At 34.6% G+C, this 6,000-nt stretch overlaps 1 protein-coding gene across 8 annotated transcripts in view; it reads right to left on the bottom strand.

The window, feature by feature from the left end:
* The window catches only part of LOC107687112 (1-phosphatidylinositol 4,5-bisphosphate phosphodiesterase eta-2-like), a 137,246-nt gene that overhangs the window by 49,757 nt on the left and 81,489 nt on the right, over window positions 1–6,000 (bottom strand). Inside the window, exon 1 of one of the 8 annotated variants that reach the window (XM_016484315.1) lies at window positions 1,283–1,588. The exons of the other annotated variants lie outside the window; for them this stretch is intronic. The gene's annotated coding sequence lies outside the window, so the exon portion shown is untranslated. Of the gene's footprint in view, window positions 1–1,282; window positions 1,589–6,000 lie in introns of those variants that run through there. 8 annotated transcript variants of the gene reach the window in all.

The following is a 6,000-nucleotide window of genomic DNA, read 5'->3' as shown; positions in this document are numbered from 1 at the left end:
CACACACACACACACACGCAATTATCTCAACCATTTCATCAAGTAATAAGCACAGTGGGTTATGTCTTAAGTAAAGTAAATGTAAACAGAAAGAAATCGGATGTATATCATTATATTGGATCTGTGCATTTGGTCTTAAAACAAACATAGCTGTAACAAAGATTAATCTAGATTTAATTTATACAGTGAACACTATGCATTTTTTTTTTTTTACACTTAATTAGTACATTTCTGTACCTGAGTACTACTGTTAGCCCTTATTTTATTTAAACTTCTGTTATATTCTGTTCTATTCTATTTATTTATGATTGGAATTTGTACATTTTTTTCTTATTTTATTACTAACTGTTCACTTGTCATTAATAATGTTTGATTTTTTTTTTTTTGTTTTTGGTGCGGTATCAAAGTATATAGTGTTTGTTTCAAACCATGATTCATTTTACTGATCCGAAAAATGACCCGATCCCCACTAAAAAATCTCAACCATGTTTTGTGATCTGTTTAACCCCATCCAATACCCATACGTACATCTTGGCCACTTGAGAGCAAGTGCACAAGACAGGAAATAAGTGTGTAAGACTGCGCCAGGTCTGCAAAATGCCAAAGTTCAGCGCCCTTAATGCACACTATATCCACACTATTTCTAATACTCTGCTTTTGAGCAGTGGTTAAGGCTAAGCGTATCCCATCATTCATCATGTTCAGGATCTCGGACCCTGAAATTGTCGGGTTGAAGAAAAATGTCCACTTTAAGGTAAATTAATTAGATATAACATATATTTTGGCAGTGTAATGTGAAGTGTTGCACATTTCAATGATGCAGAGATGAGTAGGTTTAATTTGTAAAACGTTAGAAGCACCACAATTAAATAGTTTTGTTCATTCCACAGGGACATTTAGAAGTTTTAGTGCAAAGTATTAAAAACTTTACTTACAGCTTTACAACACTATGTCGTAAGTGTGTCCCATCAGGTAATCAAAAGTTCTGCACACACTTATAGCCTTATGCTCACCTGCACACTTGGGCCAAATGCGGAGGGTCGATATAATAGCATTTTTTAAATTTGCCTTGGAAAATTGATAGCCATGTTATATATACTGTACATATAATTTTTTTTCGGATTTATATAGGTGAATAAACGAAGCAAAGTCAAAATCTTGCCAAACACCAAGACATGCCACTTCACAAAATGACTTTGGCAATCCACTAAACTGAAATAATTCAATAAGTTTATTTAAAAACAAAGAATGAATCGATTTATCCTGTTTTTTTGACTCTTACCAAATAAGCCTAGCTTCCATTTGGATCCATACACAGAGCTATCCGCCGTCCAAAAGAATCCCGCCAGGAGCCGTGACAGGGTCAGCTTGTGGAAAGCTTTAGAGCAGGCGGCTGCCACCGCTGGCTTCGCCACTCGGGCTGGACGTGTTGCTTCATCTGAGGCGCTAATGTTGGGGGCATCACGACAGAAGTGACCGATCTGGCAGACAGCACGGCTGCGCACATCGCTCTGTTGTTGCCAGCTTACTAGTAGAGTCCTTGATTTCTTTCTTGCGCTTTGCTTCCTCTGATTCCTGCCTTTACAATCACTCTGTCAAACAAAGCTCTAGGCAAGCCTCCATCCAACACTGTTTCATGAGAAAGTCTAACGGCAAGAACATAAAAAAAAACAATACGTCCAAACCCGTGGGATTTGAAGGATAGTCTTCCAGACATCAGAACAGTTTTAGCATCTTCAGTCCAGGCTTTCTGATGGCATGTTGTGAGATGCTGTACTAGTAGTAAAGATGCTAACTTATTGACTGTGTAACACCTGTCAAGCCGACACTTAAATCCCCTCAGAACTGTAATCCAGGCCTGGGGGATTTAGGTAGCTTATTGCGCACAGAACCACAGCACAGATATCAGAGGAAGAGAGAGAGAGTTCATTCCATTTATCAGCTCTTCCTATAATCATAAAAGCATCTCCATGATTGTTGTCTAACCACGGAACTTCAAAGTAATGCAATTGTATTTGCTCATAAACAGGAAGATCATTCAGGTTTTTAGAGGCTCTTGCTAAAGCAAGCATCTCTATCATTATTGCTCATACTATATGAATATATTCTTAACCCTGACTATTAAGATTTGATGTGCAGCTCTCTCTGCATCATTTGTGCTACAGGCATGAATGATACCTCAAATAATCCAGCCTGTTGAGGAGGGGTGTGCTGTTAACTTTCTAAGAGATTTGACTTACAATATTAGGATGGGGAAGATAAAACAAGCACAAAAAAGGTGCACATGGATATTCTAGGTCAAATAAATAAAGTATATATATTTTTACACTATTAACAACAATCAATACAATATTGCATTTAATAATTAATAATTAATTTAAATCTAGTACAAATCATAACAAGTAAAATCATAATTTATCAATAAAACAAATTTCAGCAGTCACACTTTATTTTAAGGTGCAGTTTTCATTATTAACTATGAATTAACTATGACTTTTCCCTCAATAAACTCCTAATCTGCTGCTTATTAATAATTAGTAAGGTAGTTGTTAAGTTTAATTATGGGGTAGGATCAAGGGATCTAAAATATAGTCATGCAGAATAAGGCATTAATATGTGCTTTATAAGTGCTAAAAAATAGCCAATATGCTAGTACGTATTATGCATGCTAATAAGCAACTAGTTAATAGTGAGAATTGGTTCTTAAAATAAAGTGTTACCATTTCAGTATTTTTAGATTTATTCAAAAATATTAACTATAATAGTGCAGTAAAAAGTTACGGATTTTGTGTATGTATTATTTGAAAACTGAAATCAGCTGTTCTTTAATGGGAGATTTCGCCAAGCTCATTAAAAGTGCTCACTAAAGTGCTCACTAAAGTCCGCCTCATCATTTAAAGCTTGACTGGATGTGACAGAGCGAGGTGACAGAAAGTACACTTAAAATATATGTTGGCCTAAATTTAAGATTTATGTTTGTGCATTTATGTGTTATGAATTTCCATCTATTTGGATCGCAGTTTTACATAAACTAATGCACTTAATTAGACCCACTTTATATTAAGTGTCTTTAACTAGTTGCATTTAAATGAATAATTTGCTACAGTGCATCTATTGTGTACATACATGTTTTTACATTGTACTTACAAATACCTTCATGTAGTTATCTGTAATTATTAATTTTTGTTGTTATTCATAATTACTCTACCTCTTAACCCACATCTAAACCTAACCAGACCACCAAACCTGCCTCTAACCCTAATTGTATCCCACCTCAATAGCAGCAAAAGTTTTTTTTGCAAATCAACATGAACACAATAACTAAACTTTACCAAAAAATTCATCATATTTGACATACATATATTAATTAAAGACATAAAGTGGAAAGATTTAAGGTGATGCATATTTGTCAGTTAAACATAAATGAAATGGGTGATATTTCTTTTAAATACACAATAAACAGGTTTATATATTTATCATCAATCAATCCAACAGGAAACTATAATTATAACAGTCCAAAACTACATACATATAACATACATTTTAATTGAACTAATATTGTTTGTCACATTTTAACCATGTTCATACTTTTTAATGAAAATGTTTTCACAATTAACACTTTTATGCTGATTTGGAAAATATGATTATTTAAATAAAATAGATGCATATAGTTAATAAAAACCCGTTCCATTTTTTTAACCAGCTATTTTACCTGATGTTTCATTCATGTATGACAGTCAAGTATGCATCACGTTAAGATTATTACTGTGTAATCCAAATGGAGGGAATTTTTTTTATAAGCAATTCAAATATAAACATCTTAAATTTAGACCTGTTAATTACTTCATTGCTACGCACTTCTCAACTACCTCCCCACCAATCCCACAAGACACGTTTTATTTTTATCTTCCAGTTTTAAGACGAGGCACTGCCAACTCAAAGAGAACATTGACCCAAGCCACATTTATAAATTTTCTTGGTGGCTTTTTGGTGTGATATTCTGTAAAGCCTGACAAAACGTGAACCTTAAAATGAAAGTGTAAAAAGCTCAGAAAGACCATTTATCAACAGAGTTAAATGAAAACCCTTTTATAAAAACAATCCAGGTTTTATAAAGAAATAATGACAAGAAAACTTAACAAGCAAGAAGAGCACTGTTGTACACTGCAATATACATGACTTACTTGTCATTAAAACTCAATTTTATTAGCCATGTGTCAGTGAGCGTTGGACATTAAAACCATGTGATCATAAAATAATCTATTACAAGTAAACCACCTCCTGAACCAAGAGACAACTAAGAAGACTCAAGAAATTGTACTGTAACCTTTTGCATTGCATTAAATGATAAATGGGTTAAAAGCTTGTTCGGTTCAATGCAGCATGTTGTTGTTTCATGAGCAGTGCGCATATTATACTTTCAGTCAGCTTTTAAAAGATAACTATAATATCTACTTAATGTATTTTTTGTGTTTTTTAATATATGCTGCATAAATCTGTAATAAAGTGATAAATAATAACAGTACCTACTGTATGTGCCAGTGTACCGTCCCATACTGATCCTAATGGAAATCGCTCAAGCTGAGTGCTGTTGCTATGGTTACCTCCTCAGTCTAACACAACTTTACATCACAAGCATTGATTTAGAGCCAGGTAGTGTAGGTAGCTCAGGTAACGCATGTGTTAGCGAGATGGGGGTTTTGTTTTTCCTGGCTCTGTGCTTGGAACAACAGTACAGGACGAAAGTGTGCTCCGTCACCTAAAGGTTAATTAGTTTTTTTTTCTTTTTTCTAAAGGATCTGTACTGTCTACAATGAAAACTCAGAACACATTTAAGGGAATGATCTCTAACACAACTTTACATCACAAGCATTGATTTAGAGCCAGGTAGTGTAGGTAGCTCAGGTAACGCATGTGTTAGCGAGATGGGGGTTTTGTTTTTCCTGGCTCTGTGTTTGGAACAACAGTACAGGACGAAAGTGTGCTCCGTCACCTAAAGGTTAATTAGTTTTTTTAAATTTTTTTCTAAAGGATCTGTACTGTCTACAATGAAAGCTCAGAACACATTTAAGGGAATGATCTACAGTAGGCTTTTCTGATAGCTGAAAAGGAGAAGGAAGCCGTACTGTCCAAAGATTTCCTCAGGCAGAGGAAATTATACCGCGGCACTGATTGTCTTGCATTTTAAAAAAGCTCGGAAGCAAAATGATTTGAATTCATTATGCGTGCCAGGGAAAATGCTAAAAGATAATTAGAAAATACATTTTTAGGATGAAAATTGCTGGTTGAAAAAGTCACTGCATAATGGTCCTACATGTACAAATTTCCATTGACAGGTTGCCGGTCAAAGGAAAAGCAGAGGTCATGCTGTGATAGCAAATGCCTGGTGTAAAGTAAAGCATCAGTGCTCTGTCTGCCTGAATTTCCTGCTATGTACTAAATGCTCGGCCCCAGACTGCACCTGAGAAACCTTTACACCCACGAGTATTAGTAGACTGTCTGCTTAATATCTTCTAACACTTTATTTTGATGGATCCACCACATACAGCATACTTATATGAGAAACTTTGCAAGTATACGTATGTCAACTTATTCTACTAACCCTAAACCTAACCTAACAGTCTACTCTGAGAGTTATTAGACATGTAGTTGCAAGTTAATGAGAATTAGTTGACATGTAGTTGCAAAGTTACTTACAGTTAGTAGAATGTCTAAAGTGGACTATCAAAATAAAGTGTAACCGCTGAAGAATTCATTGTTTTTACTTGAACACACTTCTCCCAGACCACCTTCATATGCTTTATTGATTAATATACTAACAAAGTGTATATGAATTCAACATTTATTAAATAATGCTGAAACTTGCTGGCAGTGATAGTTTAGTCGATGAATAATTTTCATCATAGTTTTCGTCAACAACATTTTTTTCACTGGTGAAAACAAGGAGATAAATAAATAAAACCAGTTATGAATGATAAAAAGCATGCTGAAAATCTATTG

This window comes from Sinocyclocheilus anshuiensis, unplaced genomic scaffold, assembly GCF_001515605.1.
Source record: "Sinocyclocheilus anshuiensis isolate Anshui unplaced genomic scaffold, SAMN03320099.WGS_v1.1 scaffold1203, whole genome shotgun sequence".
NCBI lineage: Eukaryota > Metazoa > Chordata > Actinopteri > Cypriniformes > Cyprinidae > Sinocyclocheilus > Sinocyclocheilus anshuiensis.
Note: the sequence above shows the minus strand (reverse complement) of the source record. Positions and strands in the feature narration are given on the sequence as shown.